The sequence below is a fragment of the Lycorma delicatula genome, chromosome 5, assembly GCF_047948215.1.
Source record: "Lycorma delicatula isolate Av1 chromosome 5, ASM4794821v1, whole genome shotgun sequence".
Lineage (NCBI taxonomy): Eukaryota > Metazoa > Arthropoda > Insecta > Hemiptera > Fulgoridae > Lycorma > Lycorma delicatula.
In genome coordinates, this window is record NC_134459.1 from 171,274,241 (window position 1) to 171,300,566 (window position 26,326).

Genomic DNA, 26,326 nt, shown 5'->3' on the forward strand with positions numbered 1-26,326 from the left:
CGTCGAGAAATTAAAAAAAGCTACACCCCATTTTTTTGAGTAATTACCATTCTTCCCTTGTTGCAGCAAAGCTTTAAGTTGTGATGTCAAGAAAGTAAAAAGATCGAAAAATAATGAACAGCATTAAAGGTCAGGGAAACATATAACAGCGTTGCGAAAAATTCATTTGTTGATAGATAAGGAAGATAGGGAATAAATAACCTCTTTAAAGGATAAATAATCTCTTACAATTTTTGAAAATTATTTCTGAAAATTTTCTACTCTTAGAACATTAAACGGTTATTTCCTCTTTCGTTTTTTATTACTACTCTTATTTGCTCCTGATGAAAACATATTTTGGCAACATTTTCAAGTCTCTAAGATGCCCCTAAGTTGCTAAGTGAAAAACGTGCCCCTTGAACTTATGCAACGTCGTTTACATGCATATTTTCATAGCGAAAGAATCGTCCATCATTGTGATACTGTCTTTCGATTGATTAAATTGAACGAAAGAACGTATTGGTTACATACTGGTTAGTGTTTAGCACTCAACCGTTAGGCAGACGTCGTTCTTCGTATTTAGAAATAGAGATTTATTTATTTCCATTCGCAGGAAATATCAGATTCAACATGTATACAAACTTTTTATTAAGTATTTCAATCGGTTACGTTTAAAAATCATATGAGGCAAAAAGATGGTTAACAAAGCGTGTTTCGTATATACATATATATGTTCATTTGACATTTTTGTGTATTTTAATATTCTTTCGTGGTATGATGTGGTTTATTCGTATCACCACACTCTTTGTACATTAATCTCAACCGTAATTCTTTTTTTTTATTCTTTGTGTGTCTTGAGGTATCGGGATGTCTGTCCTATTTTATATTCATACCTACTTCAAAACCATTTTCCTTACCTTTGTCATAATCATTTATTTGTGTATAAGCTGACAGTACTAAAGATTTAAGCATCAAAATTCCCAAATTTTAATGAAACGTTTTTATTTTATGAGCCTCCTTTCTGTGGTAATAATTGTGACAAATTGTTTAAAAATACGGAAAAATAAAAGTAACTTTTTATGATGGTAATGAAAAGACTTTCTTCTCATTTTAGGTTCAGAATATGTTTTGTCCAAAATGCCTCTGAAAAAAATAGAAATTGGTTTTTCACTTATCCCCCATCCCTTAACGAATTTTGGAAAAAAAATTGATGTGATCGATGCCCCATTTATAGAAATATTATAGCCGGATTTGAAGAAAATCTGTTCGGCCAATCCTGATATATAAGGCCAGAAGAACTGCGATAAAAATACATACATAGATACAAAAGTGTTTTTTTTGGTTTACATGAACTAGTTGGACCCTAAACCCTAAAGATTTGAAAAAATCCCTTACCATTTTTGACATGACACCGTACTTTCTTTTTTTAATAGAGCTGTTCTAGCTAGCTATATTCGCCGTGAAAGTAATATATATATTTATTCATTATGTTTCTTTAACTACGGTTTTATTTTTTATTTTTTTGTTTTTATATGCTTGAATTCTGCTTTCCTCCCCATCATAGATAGCTCTACGATATAACTAAACAGGGGAAGGCTGCCACCTACTGGCGTGCTACAAGATATCTTTTATAGAAATTATCCTCTTGCGGTTCAGGTACCTTAGGGACTTCACATCCCGTACAATCCCTAAGGATTGCCCTTAAGAGGAAATTGAAGTAAATTGTAAATAAAGCACTCTTTTAATTGTATCATTCTTTAATGGAAAATTCAAGAAACGTTTAATCGTTTGGATGTATCGCTTTATTGTTTGCGAATCACGGAAGCACGAATGAAATTTTTTTAATGTAAGTTTTACGATGTGGCATAGTATTTTTTTATTGAAATATTAACTGTGTATCGATGATTTTACAGCGTAAATTATTAAAGTTGATTAAACTTTTGTCGGTAAAATTTTGATTGAGAATAGTAATTTTGTTTTTAATTTACCGACAAGGTAGGCATTCTAATGAATGATTTCAAGGGAGAATAGGTAAAGAAGATAAAATTTGAAATAATCAACGGTTTTTGCAGTCTGAAAATGTAGTTTCATTACCCTAATGCCCTTATAAAAAAAATTGAAAGCACGATTAAAATTGAAGAAAAATAATTTATATTGGAATAAATTTATTAATTAAAATTTCAAGTAACGTTCAGTTTTCTTCGGATTTGCTTGATTTTTCTGGAATTTTATATTGATTTCATCTTTTGGATAATAATTAAAAGCTGACAACTGGAGAATCGTTGGAATATTCACCTCGTACATGTAAAGGTTAATATAAAAAAAGTAATAAATTATAAAAAATAAAGTAATTTTATATTAAAATTATATTTTATTGACAAATTAGTGCAGTTATTGACGGATTATAAGTACATGTACGCAATCAGTTATTCCGAGAAATAATTTTTTTTTAAATCAAACAAAATACTGATATCATGAAAGTATAACTAATATCTATTAGGCTTGATATTAAATTTATTATTCGTTGAAAAAATTATAAATAAGTTATTTGTTTAAAAAAATATCGATAAAACAAGAGATTGTCGAATTAATTCGCTGTCTACGTCTGTATAATAAACATAGTTAGTTAATCCATTAATTTAAATAAATATTAGATCCTAAATTTATACGTACTGGCACATTCTGGCTTGAGCGCATTTCTACGTATTGCGGTAAGAGATAAAACGGACTTTTTTTTTGTCTTCAGTCATTTGACTGGTTTGATGCAGCTCTCCAAGATTCCATATCTAGTGCTAGTCGTTTCATTTCAGTATACCCTCTACATCCTGCATCCCTAACAATTTGTTTTACATATTCCAAACCTGGCCTGCCTACACAATTTTTTCCTTCTACCTGACCATCCAATATTAAAGCGACTATTCCAGGATGCCTTAGTATGTGGCCTATAAGTCTGTCTCTTCTTTTAACTATATTTTTCCAAATGCTTCTTTCTTCATCTATGTGCCGCAATACCTCTTCATTTGTCACTTTATCCACCAGTCTGATTTTTAACATTCTTCTATAGCACCGCATTTCAAAACCTTCTAATCTTTTCTTCTCAGATACTCCGATCGTCCAAGCTTCACTTCCATATAAAGCGACGCTCCAAACATATACTTTAAAAAATCTTTTCCTGACATTTAAATTAATTTTTGATGTAAACAAATTATATTTCTGACTGAAGGCTCGTTTCGGTTGTGCTATTCGGCATTTTATATCGCTCCTACTTCGTCCATCTTTAGTAATTCTACTTCCCAAATAACAAAATTCTTCTACCTCCATAATCTTTTCTCCTCCTATTTTCACATTCATTGGTCCATCTTTGTTATTTCTAATACATTTCGTTACTTTTGTTTTGTACTTGTTTATTTTCATGCGATAGTTCTTGCGTAGGACTTCATCTATGCCGTTCGTTGTTTCTTCTAAATCCTTTTTACTGTCGGCTAGAATTACTATATATCATCAGCAAATCGTAGCATCTTTATTTTTTCACCTTGTACTGTCACTCCGAATCTAAATTAAATGCTGAACATTTTATTCCAGTCTACGTTGTCGAATGCCTTTTCTAGGTCTATAAACGCCAAGTATGTTAGTTTGTTTTTCTTTAATCTTCCTTCTACTATTTAATATTTTTACGGCTAGTTTCAAAAGTTGCCTGCGTCCCAAGTAGTGGTCTCGTACCGAAAGATAGATCGTTTGCTAAATGTAATTTTTTTTTTAATGATTTAACGGTCGAGCAGATTTTTAAGCGATACTGCAGACCACTCTTCAAACTACTGTAAAAAATATGAAATGACCGTTATGTCGGTTAGGTTGTCGTAGCCCGAATTGTTTAAGCTCTAGAATAATGTAACACAACCCCATATTTTCCATTAAAACGTTTTAATTGCCCTTACATAGGGGCTTGCAGTGCAAAATCTCATACCAAAAATAGTTGGAGGTAGGATAATTTTCTAAATTTCATTTTTATGTGTTTAACGGCTGAATACTTTGTCGATGTTATGTATATCGCTTTAACAATTTATAATAAGATTAGATTTCTTTTTTCCGATAGTCAAACAATGGATCGCGCAAATATCTATTCTTGCGGTTTCGTTTTCTTTTCTCCCTATATTCGTTTAGTTTTTCTCTCTTCCGACCGTTTTTCTTCGGTGTGATTCTTTTCTTTCCTCACAGTTTCAAACTCAGCTTCGTGTAGTTTTTGTTTGAATAGCTTTCTATCTTTCATTTTCGGTATGGGTCTGCTAGGGTACTCGTATCCCTAGGTTTGTTTTAGGTACTCTGGTTGCTCTTTCGTTCCCGGAGGTTAATGAGTATTTGTTTATTTAGTCTCTGGACACACGGCCCAGAAATCTGTCTCCTCTAGTTTTTTCGATATCGTTTATTTCTTCATACATTTCTCGGTTGGATTTCAGTCTGTATCCTGTTTTCATGGGGCCTAGATTTGTTGTTAGTGTTTCCTCTATTTTTTGTAACGGTTCCAGATCGGTAAGGTGTAATTTTTCACTTCGATGTGTTACCGAAATTACATGTTTTCTTGTCGATAATTTTCGAAAAAAAATTTAATGCTTTACCGTGATATTTAAATAATTTTCTTATTCATAACCTGAAATACAAGGTGCATTAGATAGAAATTTAATGCAGTGTTCTCAGAAAAATATATACATAGGTGGGAGGTTCAGGTATAATGTCTTTCGCTTTATAGACTATGGACTTCAGAATGAAGCTGTACTACGTAATTTGTAACCATGTTTCACACATTAGTCGGTGAATTTATATTTTTTTAAATAAAAAGCGGTTTTTATTGTAATTATTGGTATTAGGTAAATAAATTTCTCTTTTATTGATTTTTTTAATTGAATCTATGACGAGGTGTAATAGTTATTTTTTTATACGTGTCGGCTTTGCATTTATGTGTACGGTAAAGTGGGATCGGTAGTATATTATTTGATTACACAATTCAGTAATGGATCTTCAAGGAGAACAATTATGTGTCATTATTACATCGCTTGAATAAATATTATCAGACTTGCTGTTTTACGCTTATTTATTTTATTTCATCAGAAATTTTTGATTCGTTTTATTAATATTCTTATTGTCTTCTAACTTATCTCATTTTATAACGTATTCAATTTTATTGTATTACGATATAAAATGCAAATTATTTTCACATTATTAAGACCTTAGGCAAAGAACAATCCATGTTCAATTGTATTTTAAATGGGGTTAGTGCTGCCATCTATTAAATTTCAATGGTTTTACAAGTTGAGGAAAAACAGTCCATGTCCATGATATTCACGTTTGAATATTATCCATTCGGGCAATTATCAATTATATTGTTCTAATAAAATCACTGTTTTATAGAAAAGAGTCAAACGTGACTTAAACTGTTCTTTGCCTGAAGGTCTTCGTTTCTTATCGATCCAGAGAACTCCATTTCGAGTGGCGGGGAGAAATTGCATCGCATTAGATAAGATTAACAGGGATCGGTTTTACCCGATACGTTCATCCCCAGGTCGGATTATTTTTACAGCTGTCAGATATCAGCAGGCCTACGGTAGGCCCGTACACAGAATTACTTGGTCCGATAAACCGCACAACTACCGACAAAGAATAACTCTAAAATTATGCTGCACGAATCATACGGTGCGTTCTGGTTAGCCGGAACACACAGAATATCACCGCTTGAGGAAGGAAGCAAAAATAAGCGAAAGGGATGTATTTTAATAAAAGGATTTTCTGCCTGCAACGGGTTTCGAAAAACGAAACGTACGACTCGTGTACCCGCAACTTCTCGGAAGATCTGCATACAGTTACCCATAATGAGAGCAGCACGTTACCGATTTTTGCACCGTTCGACTGAGATAACTATTGCTGTAAATTTTTCTAATGCGCATATTAGAAGATATTAAAAGATATCTATTTCGTTCTTTATCTGTTTGGAACGCAGGACTATTAATTTTCCTCCTTAAGTCCGGAAGTTGTATTATCCAAAATAAATTTCCTGTGTTCACGATTACGTTAAATAAAATTAACTGCTGGTTAAGCTAAAAATATATAAACGCAGTCTGTTTGGTGTTTCCATTTGGAAAAAATAAATAGAAATCCTAATTACAAAGTGGAATCTGAATAAAACTTTAAAGGCGTGTAAATTATTAATGTTAAATTTTAATTTCTAATTCCGAGCCGGTATATTAACTTACGCTGTCAAGACAAAATAACAAAATTTATAATGTTTAACGGTAATTATAAATGAATCCTAAACGTTCGTTATAGGAACATGTGTTGCTATACTGATCCGCATTATTCAAAGAGTTTACAAGCGACGCGTAGAATTATAGACTTTCGAAAACTAATGAAATATTTGCGGTCCTTTATTACTACTGAAGTACTATTTACTTTAGAAAAATTTGAATTTAAACGTACTATGTAAAGCGAGTTGTTCTTTTCAAAATCTTTTTTTCAGGTACACATAGTACAAATGTAAAAGTTTTTAAAATAGATAAATGTGTTATTAAAAAATACGTTGCCGGTACTGTAATAAACCGTTTAATATCCGAGCCGTATCCTCATTGCTATTTAAAAATTGACAGTCGGCTTCGAATAGTTCATGCAAAATTACATTTCTGTTTCCTGTTTTCAATATTAAGCGTTTAATTTTGTTTAATGTTCTATAAGCCACATTTGTTTATTTATAATATATAAAACAAATCCGTACTGATTCATCGACGCGTAGCTCAAAAGACTACATCTAAGTAGATGAATTTTAGAAGTTACACTGTTTTTTATGATGTAAGCATCCTTTAAGGAAGGATTTTTTGAAATTTTTCGGATATTTGGATCCCGCCTACAAGGGAACGAAAACGGATGACAAAGTTTTTCATAGAACTATATGAAGCCGAAGGTTTACACCGTGAAGATCGGTATTTAAATTTTTCTTTTAAAACAAAAAACACACGTTTTTCACCATTTTTCAAAAATGTAATTTATGGAGATGGGGGCGGACAAAAGTTTTGGATGAAAATTTTAAATTTCATCAATATGTAATGAATACCGATCGTTTTCTGGGAAACGATTCCGGTCGTCGAGTGCTAATCGGTTGCGGCCGAGGCGAGTCGCAGTTTATTCCACGAATACCTCTTACGTCATCGGCATATCCTTTTATCGTATTCAAAAGGTTCGTTTAAATCTATCGTTTTGCCACGACTATCGACGAGTCCCAGGGGCAGACTCTAAAGATGGCGAGGATTTACCTGCGGGAAGTTTGCTTCTCCCTCGCTGATAATTTTACACGGTCTGTTTCGGAACGAGTTCGCCTAACTCTCTAGTCGTTCTCTCACTTGAAGGAAAAACCGATAATGTAGTTTGAAAAGAACCGCTCTGATAGAATTTTTGTAATGTTTTTTTACTCGCCTAAAAGAACACGTCTTCCGCTAACGATAAACATCGCAGACTGAACCCACCGGGTCGGTGTAGTGGTAAACGCGTTTTCCCAGATCAGCTGATTTGGAAGTCGAGAGTTCCAGCGTTCAAGTCCTTGTAAAGGCAATTACTTTTATACGGATTTGAATACCAGATACCGGTGTTCTTTGGCGGTTGGGTTTCAATTAATCACACATCTCAGGAACGGTCGAACTGAGACTGTGCAAAACTCCACTTCATTTACACTCATACATATCATCCTCTGAAGTAATACTTGAACGGTAATTACCGGAGGCTAAACGGGAAAAAAACAAAAATCGCAGACCAACAAGCTTACAGATTACCTACATTCCCGGAATAAAGCCAACCGTTTGAAACTATTTTACGAGACCGAAATTTTTTCCAGAGTAAGTAAACCGATTTGCCAATATCCCATTAAAACATCAACAATTGGAATTTTAAAAAATGTATCGTTTCTTTTGAAAAGTTGTTGTAGGTACAAATCAAGAATTCACGCGAGCGAAGCCGCGGTTGTTAACAGCTAGTTTACGCTATATGACAGGAATTGAAAATATAGAAAGAAATCGTTAAAATGACATTATTAAACCTAAAAAGCCATCGAAAGAAAGGAAAAATGTGACCTGAGATAGAAAATATACTTTTATAATGCCGAGATGAAAGTAGACAAGAAATAATAATGGTTTTCCTAACTTACTCGATGGTTAAGTAGAGACCGTATGAAAAAAAAAAGAAAAGGGATCATGGGGTGTAACAGCCTTAATACGACGTACGGGTTGTATAGTGTAAAAGGGTGTAGTAATCGGATGAGAAAGGTTCCAAGACAGAAGTAAGCGTTGAAATTTCTTCGAGCGTAAAATTTATCTTGGGATATGTTGTAAATCGTTCTTTTGACACCGTCTTTGGTAAATTATTACTGCTATTATTATTGCCACAAGGAGTTCGGTTTTCATGCGTTTGCCTTTCATAACACGTTTGTGTTATCTCATAATTCTTAAGCAACAGATATGTTTGTTGTTTTTAAAATTTCAAAAGTTTTTCTATTAAAAGTTAAATTTTATTATTAAAGTCTCTCTTTAAAATGTTACGAGGTAGCCTTTTGTTATCATATCGTACAGCGATTTAATTTTGACGAAAAAATGATAGTTTAATTGTCTATGGGATGGATTAAAATTTGTAGAATGAAACTTTTGCCGATTTTAGAATTTATTGATGGTTTTCTTAACATAATTATTTCGCATCGCACGATGTAGTGTTATTGTCAACATTGAAAAAAAAAAAATTTTCAAAATGAAAAGTGTTTGGGAACGACCTCAGAATTTTTTATAAATTAAATACTGAGAACCGAGGTAAACAATAGTATTTCACGTTACAAATTTATCGGTTTCCTTTGATTGTATTATTTATTTTAACATCAACAAATAAGTATTCAATAGTTAAAGCCGTTTAACCTGTGATCCCACGGGTAATGTTTTCGTAACTGTGCTAAAAACCTTTTTCGATGACTTGTTTGTTGTATTATTTACTTAATTTGAAGTTTTGTAAAATGGTTTTTAACCGACATTTGCGGGGTAGTATTTATAAATAAATCTGTGTAAAAAATTATATTTAATTTTTTTAATTTTTTTACGGAATTCTGCACACCGCTAGGCATTACCGTCAATCAAAATAATTATCATTAGTTAGTCCATCCCTTTAAAAATCTTCTTTTTTTTGTTTTATTTTCGGTGTGTACATTTTGTAAAAATATGCCGCACTGTAGAATTTGTCGGTTTTTATAAAGTATGTTTTTCTGAGTAAAATTTGTATCGGTGTAATGTAAAAGCAGTTCTGGTTTTGTTTTATATTCATTGATCAGTTTGTATATGAGATTAAACGTTTCTTAAAAAATAAAATGTACTTATGTAATGTAAATACAAAACTACTCGCTGAAAACCTTGGGAAATATTTATTTACATGGATATACACTCCGGAAATATTTTTTTTTATGACTGACAATTGGTGTCTAATTCGGTTTAAAGTAAGAAATCGTTACAGTTAAAAAGAATTTTTGTGATACCAAGATTTGAAATAGATTTAAATTTATTAAATAAAGAGCTGTAATTTAATAAATTTAAATCTATTTCAAATCTTTTAAAATAATAAGTGTATGAGAAGATTTATTTTAAATTCTTAACTTTTTTTAATCGATTAAAACAAAACTAGCTTTGCTTTTTACAATTTTTTTTTATGTATATAATAAATAATAAAAAAATAAATTTATTTCTTTAATAAACTTAAGTTCATTTTTGCTTCCTTGTACGAAATAAAGGAAGTATTGTGATCGCAAAAATATCGGTTTTCAGATTTCAACAGAAGTGGATTTTGACCATCCCTGAATCAATTTTGGCCAGTTTCAGCATGACGTATGTGCGTATGTTTGTATCTCTTTCATAGCTCAAAAACGATTAGCCTTAGAATATTGAAATTTTGAATTTAGGACTGTTGTAAAATCTAGTTGTGCACTTCTTTTGATTGCGATCGACTGGACCAAAAGTGTCCAAAAAGGGCCAAAATAAAAATAAAAAATTTAGATTTTGGACTTTTTATTAACTGCAATAATCAGCCCTCATTCAGAGCTTTTCAATGATGTTTCATAAGCGGTACTTATTTTTATTGGTTCCAGAGTTATACCCAAATTAAATTTTAATTAATGAAATATTTGGATCTTGCAAGCGGAAGGCACATCGGTTCGAATCCCGGCTTCATTTCCTTTCTTTTTTTAATTTTTTTTTTTAATTTAAGTATGTTGATTTATTAATAATTTATTAACCTCTGATTGTAAAAAATAATGTGTATGTTTAATAATATAATGGTCGAACAAGGAAGTCATGTGGTGTCCACATCATTATTTTAATATGTATACTTTTGAACATAAATCGTGTTAAGCATTTTTTAGTACACTAGTACAAATGTAGTACTAGTAGTATTTTTATTTTCGTAGGTTTACTTTAAAAATTATTACTCTGGTTTTAAATTGTTGGTAGAAGATTTGTAAACATTTTAATGACTGTATAACGGTGAATTGTACCGTAAACGTTGCGTAGCTTAATCGGGCTAAATTTATTGTTAAAGAAAATAGTATTTTATATTAAGCTATTTATATATTAAAACCGACTAAGAAAGAGTGTGTTTTTAAAGATTTAAACGAGGAGAAGAAGTGAAATAAAGGAGCGAACTACAAACTAAAAAGGAAGCAAAAGAAAACCAGGAAAGCAGGGAGCTGTTTATTCAGCATCGCCCGTAATGCGGCAGCTTGCGGATACATTCCACTTGATGCTACCCTGCCGCTGCATCGTCCAATGACGTTACAGCGATATCAGATACAGCAGCACTGTAGCAGCTACTACCGGCCTTGTTTGTTATGGAAAATTATTACTGCGAATGAATGAATTTGTCGTGTTTCGGTTACATTATCTATAGCGGAAAAAGTACGTTTGAAAGCGTTTGATTCTTGTTATCCATAATCATTTTTAGGTTTTATATATATATTTTTTTTAATAAACCGAATGAAACATTTATATTATTTAAATTGATTAATAATTTGCGTACGTAAATTTTTTAACGCTTGTTTTTAGCTTACGAATATTGCTTTGTAATAATAACTCTTTGTAATTGTAATATTATGCTCGCTTTCAAAGTGTATCTTTAAAGTTTATCTTCCAGAGTAACTTGTGGAACCGGGTAATGATTTGAAGGTTTATATGTTTTTGGTTGTTTTACGTAATTCCCGTTCTTTTGTTAAGAATTAACGGGGTTTTGTGAATAATAATGTGATTATTCTAAAAATAAATCTTTACGTTACGAATGTTTACGATGTAGTTATTGATTCTCGGAATTTGCGTATAGCTGAAAATTAAACTTCCCTCTTTCTAAATATTTTTACTATTATTTTTCTTCTTACGAATGTACTTATTTTCCTTATTTAATTTTATGAAAAAAAAATAAATAAACGAACTTCCGTACTGATTTTTGTTGAATAAATTGTAAAATTGGTAATAAATCAATTTTTGATTATGTTATTTTGTCTTCTGGTACACCACAAATGGTCTTTTAATATGTATTATTTTTAATTTAAAAAAAAAACTTTTTTATCTGGACTTGAAATTTTATTTAACAAAAAACTGCTATTGCATCCATAGCGAAATTTGAGAAAAATATAATTAAAAATAATTTCAAATAGTAGATGATGTTAAACCGGTTTATTATTAATCAAATATTATTCTACGTAGTACTTATGTTAGAAGTTTTTTTATTATTTTCTTACCAAACGTAAATTATTTATTACTTTATTAAATATTAATATATTTTTCTTCTATCGTAAAATAAAATTTTCCTTTATACGCATTTCAGTAAATTTTTATTACTATCGATAGGTTAAAGCTGTAAAAAGTTGGAAACATTTTTAAAAGTATTTTTAAATATCTGTTTTTAGTCTCTGATCGTCTGGTAATTGTAAAGAATTTCTCACATTTTGATAAATGCTTAATTTATTAAATTATAATGAAACAAATTCTATAAATTAAAACTGATGAAAAATCAAATGTTTGTGATAAAAGTAGTGTAGTATATCTGGTTTCGAACCGTGCATTTTGGGTAGCCAGCGATTTTTTTTTCATTACGTAAAAGGGTCAAAAGTGACCCTTTTCAGTCAATAGGTTATAATTTTATTAGATGAAGAAGAAATAGACGACTCGCCTTTATTATTACTAGAAAATATTGATGACGTTTTACCTGAAGAAGATATTGAACTTGGATACTGACAGAAATACACGTTATTCCACAATTTTCCCACGGAATTTGAACCAGAACCCGGCCCTTCCAAAAGACCCAGGCTAAAATAATTCATTGAGAGACGGTATTTGGATTAATCCTGCAGGAGATACCACAAAAAAATGCGCCTAAGATTCTAGGCTGTCGTGTGAGTGTGTAACGCGTGGGTGTTGTGGATGTTAGTAACTTGTCCTGTTTTCTGCAGGTTCTTGTGTGTTGTTGTCGGCGTCTGGATTTGACGTGGCTGTATGTGTTCTTCCAGTAAAGTTGTTTGTGTGGTGTGTGACATTGTTGGATTGTTATGACTGTGTGAGTGGGCGGTTACCCCTTCTTCTAATGAAATGTTTTTACAATCAGTTCCAGGAAGGGAGAAGCCAGGGGTGGAGGTTTAATCGGTAGTGCGCAGGTAGGTATACATACGCCCTTGGTTATAACTGGGGGAACCTGTTAGCGAATCTGACACTGCTTAGGCGCCCGTAAATGGGATTCCTCCACCTCTCTAAAAAAAAAGAATATTCTACTTCAAGGATGGTGTGGTAATAAGTTCAATAAAAATATTACAATGTAGAAATATTTAGTAAAACGTATAAATGTACACGCGCGCACACAAGAACGTGTGTGTGTGTGCGTGTATATATATATATATATGTGTGTGTGTTATTAAAATTATTAGTAGTTACAATAATTTAAAATTATAATAATTTATAATTAAATGTATAAATAAGTGCTTAAAATATAAGAGAGTAATATAAAATAAATATAAATAAAATTTTTATTTATCTCATTGACCATTTAGTTCCTTCGCTTTAAGGTACTAAACACCTCAAAAAATAGAGAAAATTTAAATATTAGTAGATCAAATTATTCGGTAAGAAAAGCTCTTAAAAAAAGCTCTGAAGTAAATTTTCATAAGGTAAATGGAAAAAAAATTGACTATTCTTCAAAAGCATTCATCCCCTAATTGTAAATTATTAATAACAGTTGTAGAGTACTATTATCTACAAAAAAGCTCTTTACAAAATTTTTGTGGTAATTATAATTTTTAATATTAACGTAAAATCCGATGAAACCTTATTTTGAAGATGTTGACCGAATGAAGGCATCCCCTTCACGAAAACCGTTGGCCTTTTTTTTTATCGCCGGATTTACTGTACTACACGGATTTTCTTGATTTTATTTTTGAAAGATTGTTGTATTTTGTTTACCTCCAATAGTGTTCTTTTATGATTATTTTTTATTAGTTTAAAAACGAAAATAGCACCATACTAGGAATTTTTATTTAAATTCAACCTTCCGAGTTATTCAGTATCCTTAATATTTTACCGCCATCCGTTTTTTAAAAGTAATTCTATCAGTCTCCCTTATACACAAGCTACCACAAATTTTTTGTTTAAAGTCAAACCGTCTTGAAGATATTAGGCGAATAGAGATCGATACAAATACATACAGAATTTTGTAACCTAGATATTAATATAATTCGGAGACCGTAGATAGATCTACGGAAACGTAGATAGTATAAAATCGTTGTGTAGATGTCATTTATTAATGAATTAGCAGTTGGATTTGAGTCCATGGCGTGGATTTTTCATTTGTACCTAGAATAAGTTTTCAGAGAAAAATTAGATTTTTGTCAAAATTCTTCTATGATTTTTTGATCGATGTTTTAACGGCCATATTGCCAAGTTAGCTAATTTACTTTGGCTAGGGTATTGGTCTTATTAAATTGTTTTTAACGGTCGACTTTATCCCGGGATTGTCTATACACTACAGGATTGTTGACCTGCGAAGTTTAGCGATCGCAGATGATGTGTTCTTTCAGGCGAATATAAGACATTACGAAAATCTATTGGAACACTTCTCCGTAAAGTATATTAGGGATTTTCTTTTCAGGTGCTAGAATGACCAGAAAATTAGACGAGCTCATTCTGGAACAGGATTCGTAAAACTGTCCTTGAGAGAAGTAATCTTTCCGTAAATTGAATCTTTTGAATTAAAAAAGCGTCTAAAAACCAATTTTCAAGACTAACATCTTCCGTTACTGAGATTGAGAATTTTCATAAAAAAGTTGCTTCCCTTTTCACCTTCTTTTATACAGAGTTTTCCAAAATACTTCCATAATGGGTGCCTACGTTATAAAAACAATCTACCCTCCAAATTTTATCTACCTAGGTAAATCGGTTTGCCTGTCGATGAATCGGTCGGGACAGTTTGTTCATATTCTAAAATATTCTGGTATTTTTTTTTCTGATCCTCACTGAAAAAAAGAGGTAAAACGATGTTACTTCGATTTATAATTATTACAATTTAATTTATATTTTGTTGTTGTTACTAGTATATATCTATATTCGGATAATTTTAAATATACAACTTGGAATTTCCCTCGGAATTCTCGATTGTATTTACGGCTTGGTGAATTTCAGCTATCGAAACCGTAGTGTAGATTTCCATTAATATCTCTTCTAAGTTATACTTCGTTTACATAGTTATGTAACAGTAGAAAAAAAAAACAGGCGTTTAATTTCTAATAGCTATTACCTTAACACTTGGAAAAGAAATTTTCTGGAGGTCCCTTACTCGTGGGTAGTGGCTGTATTTCCTTCTGCCGAGTAGACAGTGTATTTTATGCATTGTTAGAAAGGAGACACCGTTAATCTGTTTCATTACCCTTATCTTGCCCATTTCTTTTAATGGTTGTAACTATTAATTACGGGGTATTGGGTCACGAATCTTGTTCATAGTCGTTCAACTAAATGCAGACAGCCATTTTTTTTAAGTTTTAACTAATCTTAAAATATGGCTATTCAAACAAAAAATTTTGAATTTGAAATAGCTCCGCTGCAAATATATAGCCATTGCCAGTAATCTAAGCCCTCAAAATGATAACGGCGTTTATCTGTCATCGCTAATAAAAAATCGTATTCAGAGAATTTTGAGCTTTTCTATCGAAATATATACAGGGTTATCATAAAAGAATGGTGCGGTTTAGAAGATGGTTTAAATTAAAACAGAATTTCTTACAGTTTATGTTTTTTATTTTCCAAATTTGTCGTCTCAAACATTTTTTTACATAATTAATAAATTTCAATATGTGCGCCCTTAGTCGCTCGACAAATGTCCAAACGATACTCAACTTCTCTCCAAACATTAGTTAACATTTCTTCGTTAACGGTTGTCATCGCTTCATTAATCCTGTTTTTTAAGCGGTTTAGGTCGCAAATTTTTTGCGTATAAACAACGCTTTTGATGTACCCCCACAAGAAAAAATCGCATGGTGTCTGGTCTGGACTCCTTGGAGGCCAAAGTACGGGTCCTTGCTGGCCTATCCATCGATCTCTCGAATTTTTCGTTCAAAGCGTCCGTGACCGATGCATTGGAAGTGCGGGGGAGCACCATCTTGTTGGAAATGAAGTAGATGAATGTTTTCGAGTTCATCCGGCTGAGGAAAACAATAATCGGTTAACGTGTGAAGATACACAACTCCACTAATTGTTTTTTCAGCAAAGAAGAAAGGCCCTATTACACGATTTTTCATCACACCACACCAAACAATAACTTAAGGCGAATCGCGTTGTTTCTCAATAATTGCGAGTGGGTTTTCAGAGCCACATATTCGTGAATTTTGTCTGTTAACACATCCATTCACATGGAATGTAGCTTCGTCTGTAAAAATTATATCGTCTAAAAATGATTCGTTTTCACTTATTCTGTCCAACATTTCAACTGCGAAATTGTAACGTTTTACACCATCATCGGGTTTCAATTCCTGCAGTATCTGGATTTTATTAGCGTGTAATTTCAGTTTTTTATGTAAAACTTTGTGAACTGTCGATTTTGGAATACCTAATTCGACGTTTCGACGGGGGATGGACTTCCCAGGACTTTTAATTGCCGATCGTCTAATTAGTTCAACCGTTTCGTCTGGTACATTTGGTCTGCCGGTTGATTTCTGTTTCTTAACCGATCCGGTTTTTTCGAATCGTTTGAACCAACGTGTTGTGTTATTATTGTGTGGCGGATCTCTTCCGAATTCACGTCGAACTAAAATTACGGATTTTAATTCAGCCATCAATAAAACACACTTTGCTTTGTCTTTATCCGAGAACATAGTTAACTCACTAAACTCACCGCAACAACAATACAAGAACTGACGTTGTGGTTACAACTGCTGATAAACAAACTTTTGAGTTGGAGGCTTTCAGGGATACCAGTATAACATCTAGAAATTTCCCTACAATCTTCCTATGGATTACTGAAACCGCCCCATTCTTTTATGGTAACCCTGTATTTTAATTTAAAAAATTAGCCATTCTCAGGAATAACAATTAGCTCGTACCAGGCTAATTAAGGAAGCACGGAGTGAAATGATTTTCCGTCTTACCTTTTTTTTTTTTTTTCAACGTGCTGGATATAGTGATTGCATTTCAGCGTGCTGTATCAGTCCCGTCGAAATACAGGTGGTATTCAGACCTACTAGTGAGAATTCAACGAAACGTTTTGTCTTTTAGTGGACTTCATTAAAATTCGATTAGTTTGTGCTTCGGATACCTGATATGCACCACAGCCTAAGAATGACCAATGTGTTAATGCAAAGTTACACATTAATATACTTCTTTCTCTAATGCTAATAATAATAACATATATAAATACTATAAAATCTACTTTTTTCTCTGCAAAATACATACTGTGGAATGTAATAAATGATTATTTTTAATTCTTATAAATTATTTATCGGTTTGTTCATCACATTTCTATGAATATAATTAATTATATTGGTGTAAATAGATCCGGAAAAAAACAAATATAACAACAGACCTTAGACGGTTTGTTCAAATCTTATAACCGCATGAAAATATCTTAGTGTGCGTGGCATCTTATGAAACGGGTCGATAAAAAGATGTCTAATATGTATATGTTTATTGTTGTATTTATATTTTTATTGTTTGTAAGGACTAACGCCCAGCTTTCAAGTAGCTAAGCGCTTGAATTGCACTTATTCTGTAGCGAAGAAAGTTGGCTTATCGCGTCAAGAATGCTGCTGTTTTAAAAGTCCTTGGTTCCTCGGCATGTAGTTGAAATTCTGCGAATACCTTAAGACTTTCTCCACACAGCAGACCCCCGTTTTAGACGTAATCCTTTTAGAAGTGCGGAATATTTTTACCCAGAACGGGACGAAATTGTTTTTATATTTCATATGAAATATATTTTCACAGTAAATACACATTTTTAATACAGTTCCTACACAAACAGGTGCGTATTTTCCGTAGCATAGTTGCTTTCGGTCAGACGTTCGTTCATTCACGAACTATATATAAATCATTATTTAGGATTTCATACGGTAGAACAAGACGAACAATAATTAAAATTAAAAGAAATCGCTTTATTGTTAATAGTGTTATCGTGAAAATATTACTAAGTATTCTTATCGATGCTGCTTGAATTTTTTGTACATCCATCACAGGAATAGTTGCGGTTGTATAAAATACATATCTTTGTCATAAGCCCGTTAAATGTTTAAAAACTGAAAGGTTTTTCTACTATAATAACTGGCAAAATATGTTTCTTGCACGCCACTAGCACTCTCTAGTGTAGTTTTAAATGAATGTTGTAATTTGTTGTGTATTGATGGCGTTTGAAATGTATAGAGCGATTCTAAATTGAAAGGCAATCTTTCGGGAATTGATTCTATAGCCAAAAATAAGAAAAAATAGTTCATATATAAAAAAAGGTTTTATTTTTTAATTTAAAAAAAATTACTCGATAGTCGATCGAACTTTATAAATATTTATCGATTAGTTAGATATTTAGTCTTATTTTATAATTATTTGTTTTTAGAAAAATAAGTGTACGTTAAAAAATAATTTTAAAACCTTCCAAAGCAATACTCTTACGCATTTATACCATTAAAACTAGTGGCGATAAATAAATGTCTGTATGCGGCATAAATGAACTTACTACCGTGATCACGCAGTCGTGCCATTAAATTTACGTGACTAGAAATGATATATCTCAGATCGGACCGGTGCCGTCGTTTCTAGTATGCTACGATATAAAGAAAAGGAACTAAGTAAGGGGTAATGCGGTGGTGGTTGGTTGCTTGCTTCTTTGTTGGGTGTTCTTTTAGTAATTCTTGCTTGAACTATACACACCATACCGTTCTCATTGTTACTATTACTACTGCTTTCCGACTTTTACTTTTTTCTTTTTCATATTTTATTTTATTATTTATACTTTGTTGCTGCTGCAGTAGTATGTGATATCATTTCATCGATTTTTTACCTGTAATATATATATATATATATATATATATATATATATATATATATATATATATATATATATAGAAATAGGTTCTCGGCTACATTTAGTATAAAAACGGTACCATTATCTTGCATTATTCACACTTGATTAAACACGGCAAGCGAATTTAATAATTCATTTTAAAAGTCTGTGGTTTTTCCTTATTTTTTGTGTGTAATATATTAAACTTGTTATGACTTACTCGTATTGCTTAAATTGTTAAAAGGTCAACACTATTTTGGTCAAAATAAAAACACAAATTTTGCGTGGTTTGTGGTTTGACATATTGCGTAAGAATGAATATGTAATTTTTCCTTTCTGTATTAACCTGTTGAAATAATTATCTCAGCTTATATATACGGATACCGAAAGCTATAATACTGTTTCCTTTTATATATACTGAAGCCGAAACTGTTGCGCATCATCATACGCCTTAGCCACCGCAAAATGAATCGTATAATGTGATGTTTTGTTTTCTAATTATACAAGGATTTTTACTTTTATTCTGATAAATATGTATTTTATGCAGATTTAAGTTTGAAAAGACTTTAGTTCTTGTACAATAAAAAAAAGACATTAACGATAATGAAGTTAGCCGTACAGTTTAAACAAATTGAATCCCACCGGGTTGGTCTAGTGGTGAACGCGTCTTCCCAAATCAGCTGATTTGAAAGTCGAGAGTTCCAGCGTTCAAGTCCTAATAAAGGAACTTACTTTTATACGGATTTGAATACTAGATCGTGGATACCGGTGTTCTTTAGGGGTTGGGTTTCAATTAACCACACATCTCAAGAATGGTCGAACTGAGACTGTACAAGATTACACTTCATTTTTAATCATACATATCATCCTCATTCATTCTTTGAAGTAATATCTGAACGGTAATTCCCGGTGGCTAAAAACATGAAAAGGAAGTTTAAACAAATTGTATACATTACTTTATACGGTTAGACCTGTACCGTTTAAATTTGAAACGACTGCAGTTTACGTAGTAAATTATTGTACATCATTCCAATTTACAATCTTCAATCGCGTCTGGTTGTATAACGAATAGATTATTCCCGGATAAAGCTCAGATTAAGCTCGGCTTGTGTATTATAAAAGTCTGGAATACGGTGTAAAATAACAAATTCATACGTGTCTTTCTATATAGAAACTGTGTATTTTATTAGTCAGCCTTTGATAAGTAATGGGGCAGCGGTTTTGTTGTGTATTATTTAATAATTTCATTATTTTCCTTGTGGGTATATGTAGATTTTCGCTATATAGATATTTAAGAATTCCGGACCTTAGGGGTGAACAAATAGAGGTCCTTAGGCAGTTTTTCGAAGGGTCGGTTTATTTTATCTTTTCGCGGTTCCTTAATGCAGATGGATCGGCGATAAGGATGCGGGATTGAGTAGAGCTTTTCATATTTTTGTACTCCGGTACAAAAATACTCCGGTTTTTTCACAGGTTGGTGAAAGGGCTTGGCTTGCTTGAAACGTTGACCGCATTCGCGTTATACTTGTTTTCAATCGCGTATTCCATCGCACAGTGAGAGCAGTACGTGTGTCACACATGTTGTGCTGTGGTAAGCGACATTTGCGCATGCGTGACGGTTTGGCAACGTTGCATTCTGTCCAGTAATTTGTCGGTTTGAGTACATCCAATTCGTACGAGTTATCTAGGTTCCCTCGCAGCAAAATCTATTGTTCACCTCTTAATACAGAAGTATTTAGTTAAAGTTGTTGTCTATGAACTTTTATTTCCTTGCGGTACTGTATAAGAGCCCGATCTGCAGATAAGGTAATAAGATAAGTTACAATTTAACGGCCGAGTGAAACCCGGCGTGTAATTTCAACTGTTTAAAAAAAAATCCGCCGATTTCAAACGGTATAGATTTTAACTCGAGCGTAATCTCTGTTCATAATAAATGGAAAAACTCAGAAATTTTTAATTTATGATCATCCATAAATTTATCACGATCTACGTTTTAATTATTTATTGCTTTACTTCGGTATAAAATTATTCCCGTTATTTTATTATTATTGCTGCGTTACAATTGTTTTATACATATTAACAGCTGTAAATAACAGGTATAATGTACACACTTTCTATTACCCAAGTTATAAATTTTACGATATAAAATAAAAATGATTTAAATGTTAACCACAGATATTATATTATAATAAAATACTTTATGTTCTTTTTTTTTAATTTACTATTTCTTATTCGATACCTTTAACTTATTTTATGGATTGTGTAATTATTGTTTTCATTGGTGTTAAAATTGTGTATTGTATTGCGTGTAAAATAAATTGTCTTATTAGTAATTTTATTGTATTATCGCATATTTTTATACCAGTTAATTTTTTATTAGTTGTATTTTCTTTTTATTATTTAATTATTTTTTCATACACACACACATAAACATAATTTATTTGTATTGTTGTGTACTCATAGTCACGATATTGTCATATAATTTAAATTTATTGATATATAATGTCTTCCTTTTAAATTAGAGAATTATGTTAATACATTTCTCGTATCCTATAATAAGTTTTGTATTAAACGTGGGTCGCTTTTATATTCTTTGAAGTATAAAATGCTATTCATATATCCTTCACTAATTACTCTTATAATTCTTATATTCTTGTTTCATTTATAGACTCTCTCTATATATATATACATACATATACATTTATGTGAATTAAAATATAACTTTTTATGTTATTTATATTATAGTTTTGTTACGTAACTAAGTCCTATAATATATGTAGACCGTACGGCCTATGTGCTTGCATATATTAATTAATAAGTATTATTAATTCTTGGAAGATATTTCTCAGTATTTGCCGCGGTTTATAGTTTTAGTAGTACTAAATAATTCATCGTCATACAGTGAAATCGGTTCGTCTATTGGACTTATTTTTTCATAAATATTTGGTTTCACTTTAAACCCGTAAATTATAAAACGTTAATAATGTATTTGTTTAATTTTATATTAGTGTCGCAATATCTACGCCGATGTGTTTGAAACTAAATCGCTCATTTCACAAAACCAGGAAAAAATGCAGGTGGTCTTATATTATCTTCAGCATTTACTTATTTATTCAGTTATTACGCTGTATTTATTCTAAAAATGCAGTGATCGTTTTTTTTATGTTACGTCCCCTAACCAAAGAGGTTTTGGCCGATCAAAACAGTCGTAAATTGCTCCTGAAAATTACGTAGCCATGTTTAAGAATAATAAACATCACAAGCCAGGCGTTCCCAGTTAAATGAGGAATGAAGTGATTTCCCGTTATCTTCTTCACGGAGAGAAATACGTAATTACTGATTATTTATTAGAATGCCGAGCCTACTGGAATACAGTCGATATTTATGCTGTTAGTTACATTGACTCTCTTTATAATGAACATCATTATTCTCTGAAAAGGATCTGTAACCGTCCGGTATCAATTACATAAGAAAGATAGATGTAAGGCAACAAATTAATATATTCTATTGTGAAAGAATACATCGTTGTTCAATTTCCCCTTCTTTTCTTTATCTATGTATAATCAGAAAAATAAAACAACCCTTTTTCAAAAATTAGATTTAAATATATCTGTACAAGTTGCTGAGCGACATTTATTTACATTACAAGATTTAACCCTTTAAAATTGAAAATTCTGGTTTTCTTTCCCCGTAATTTATTAAGTACGTATTTATGTAGTTTAGAAAATTTTACTTATACATAACATGTAAAATTTATTAAAATTACAGATTAGGAAATAATTGATGGAGTTAAAATGAGGAGGGGGCCGACCTCCACATCTACTGTAACGACTTTCTTCCGTGCCATTGTGTATGCCACGTGCCACTACGATTACTGCACTCATACCGTTGTGTTATATGTATTTATTTGGCTTCTATCTTCATCCTGTTATTTCTATATATTTTTCACTTTATTTTTGCGTCGCTTTTAATTTTTAGTAATTTCGTAAGTCTGCGTTCGGTTTGAAATAAATGTTCAGTAAAAAAAAAATATGAATATTTGTTTTTTACTTAGATTTTAATAATAAACATTTTAGAGTAACAATAATTTTATTCTAAGTCCTTTTAAAGTGCCCGATTACGTCTTTCATTCTGTTTATAAAATAACATATTGATGAACTTATTCTCATATCTGCCGAATTAAAATTTGCCCGTTGTTAAGGCGCGTTGTAATTTGTGTAATTGAATAGTAATTTCTGAATCGTAACGACGATATTCGTACATTAATCGAATACATTTATAATGCTATCAGACGATCGCGTAACGATTTTGTTCTGTTAAACAAGGTTATATATGTTTTCAAGTTATTATAAGAATACATTTTATTCGTAACTATTTTGTTAATATGGGATTGTTTTTTATTATTTGAGGATTTAAAGAATTTAAAATTCTGATCTGAGTGTAAGGACCTGTGCTAAGCTTCGAATTATTTCTCCCTATGTAATTATTATAAAGAATGGTTGAAGTATAGTTTTTAATCATTTTATATTTGTTTTGTACGTCCTTTATTCATTTCACATTCTGGGAGGAAATTATATTTTGCCGTATAAAAAATTATTGTAAAATTTACAAATCGTTTTGCTTATTTTAAGTACCGTCGTTATACCATAAAGTGAATATATATACGATCGTATTTTTTTATTAATAATTTTGTTTTATAACTATTTTATTTATTATAACTCAAGATTTGATTTTTACAGTGAAAATACGCCCTAAAATATTATTCAACATAATTTTATCAGTCGTCAAACCATTTTGAGATTCCCTTATTGATGAACCGTGTGGCCTGTCGTAAGTTTGTATACGTTTTACGCTCAAAAATTCGTTTAATTTTAAGAAAAGATGGAAGTCAAACCGTACTGTACCGATAACGTTCAGTTATCTCCTATCGTAAATCATCGTTTGGTGATAACAGGTGGACGTCATAATCCAAGTTTATTTTCCCTTCGTCGGATAAACGTCATTATCATTCGTCAGACCTTTATCAAACAGTTAATGTAGCTTTCGATGAATTTCAACCGAGCGAATGTTCATTTTTATTTCGTTTAAAATATGAATCGCCGATCGTACTTCGCTATCGACGTTGTTAAGTTGTTATTGAAATAAACGTCCGGTACACTCAGCTTGGTAACTAATTGATAACATAATATACAAATTAATACATTCCTTGACCAGATTCCGTTCCAGAGCCCCAACTTGTGCTGTTAGTATATGTACACGATTATGTTACTTTAAAGATGTCCCTTGTAATGTATTAAATAAAGATAACTCGGCGGTTAAGTATAGATTAGATCCTAGACACTACTTTTTAGTTTTTTCCCCTACTGTTTCCTACGTTCGGTTGCCCAGCGGGTGCCGCATTGTGGCTTATGCTGATGATGGGCTCCTGCTGGTCGAATGATGCTTGCGGAGGGAAATCGAGTTCCGACCCACGCAGGCTTGCAGGATGCTTGAGTTGTGGGGTTATCAACATGTAGACTTTCAGCCCGGAGAAGACCACTATGATGCTTCTCAAAGGTCGTTTGGCAGTGAGGCGGCAGGTTCGTGTTTCGATGGCAAGCCGGCGCATAAAATACGTTCAGGCTCAAAATTACCTCCGGGTTTTTCTCGATGAGAAAATGCAATTCACGTTACGGAGAAGGCTTGTAGTGCCTTCTTTGGTATTCGGCCTGTGGTCAATTCCGATCGGGGTCTTAATTTTAAAACCACGAGTATCCTGTATAAGGGCGTCTATGCGACGCCTGTTTGGCGGATAGGCCAAAGTGAGGGCTCAACGCCTTATACTTTTAACGGTAGCGGGTGGCTACCGTACGATTTCATGGGAGGCGGTTTTGGTGATTGCAGGAGTGAAACCGATAGACTTGACTGCGTCAGAGCGGCATTGTAGCAGGCCAGATGCGATGGGGCAGAGGGTGGGCGTTATACGCATGGTCTGTTTCCTGATGCTTTTAGTTTGCAGGGCGCCTCTTGGGTACACTCGAATAAGTACGTGACGCAATATCTTTCTGTGCAAGGCTCTTTCCGGGACAGGCTGCAGAGGTCCGGCCTGGTGGACTCAGTGTTGTGTCCGCAATGCGGAAGATTGGACGATGTACATCGTGTTCTGTATGTTTGAGTTGATACGCACGGAGACTATCTGTCGCCTGAATATTATTGGGTCGGCGCTGGATCTCCGTGTCAATTGGCGAAACCAAGCCGAAGAGATAATAATTGAAAATTTCATACACTATTTGGCAAAAGAAAGGATTGCCGAGAGTATTTATGGTGTCGCCTGGGCCTTCCCGCGTTCCTTAACGTTCCTTAAGATACCGGATTATCTACTGTTATTTCGTGTTGAACGGGAAGGATTTGAATTTATAATAATGTTTGAGCGATTCGTAGAATTGTAGGACGATATGATATACTGAAGCATCAGAACTTCAATTAGTAATTTTACGAGTATTTAGAGTTAACAGTTATTTCAGAGTTATTGAGAATTACAATTACTTTTAATTTTTAAGTACGTGTAAAACGTTTACCCAGTTTTGTTAGCAATCTACTGAAATTTACAACGAAATTAAAAACAATAAATTTATCTCTTACCGTAAAAGGCAGGGATTTACCTTAATCCCTCAGCTTTTCGTAGAATAGTAAATAGTTTAATCTGATTGAAGCTTTCCTCATCGTGTCGGCGGAATAAATTAAAATATTTGTACATCATTTATTGTTCCTGGAAACTTGGCAATTAATCGGTCACTTCCCCGTATATCGTTTCGCGTTCCTTCTTTTTTCTTTTTATTAGCCGCGTATGAGCTTCGTTCTCCCGGGGCGATTTCAATTCAGTCCGTCCCCTGTAGTCCTTTCGGTGCTAGGACCCTTCCGGCCTAGAAGGAAGGGCTGCCTTTCTGGGCCCCTAGTGTTTGGAGGTGCGATGACTTTCCCTTTCCGCATGTGCTGACGTACTTAAAATAGATTAATTTTTCTGTTATACCTTTCCGCATGTGCTGTTGTACTTATCTTATACTTACTGTAAAATAAATTAATTTTTCTGTTATATTTGTAATAAAAACTTAAAATATTATCCAGAAATACTTTTTGTATTATCCCGCAAATAAAAATCCGCTGGGCTTTTATCAAGAGGAAAAAGCGCCCCTAGAAATGATTCCATCTCCGAAATCCTGTCAAAGTAACTTTACGGACAGCCTGGCTATACGCGCAGTCGCACCGTTTTCTTGAATCTAAATATTAATTTTGTCCTCGGTTAGTTCTCCTGTGAACCGACGAATGATTTCATAATAACGAGCTGTCTTTATTGTTTCTGGAAAGAATACCGGATGTACTATTATTCTTTTAGATATTACAGTCCGTATCCCAGTATTGCGATCCAGATTCCGATATACGAGTACATAGAATTCCACGTAGAGGAATTTCATTTACAGTCTACAGTAAATGTGAATTCTGCGCTTGTACTACCCCGACAGATGGAACCGTGACTTATCGCTATAGAATAAATCGGTCCAAAAAATATTGTCAGAATCGTCCGTTAGAACTATCGAAACCGTTCTCGGTATTTCATTCGCTTTTTACAATCGGTTAATAAATTTTGAATCGCTTTCACTTTACTTACTATGGGACTGAGCTTACAATCCGCTTTATTTTACGGTTGCTGCACAAACATTTTTCCGTCGTGCCAACTTTCACACGGATTTGCTGGGGGTTATGTTGCATAGTATCTGACATTTTTTGTAGTTTTTCTTAA

The 26,326-nt window shown here is 32.6% G+C and overlaps 1 protein-coding gene across 5 annotated transcripts in view; it reads left to right on the forward strand.

The window, feature by feature from the left end:
- Polr2H (DNA-directed RNA polymerases I, II, and III subunit Rpb8) overlaps positions 1 to 26,326 on the forward strand; it is a 657,278-nt gene that overhangs the window by 292,999 nt on the left and 337,953 nt on the right. The gene's annotated exons all lie outside the window — the stretch shown is intronic.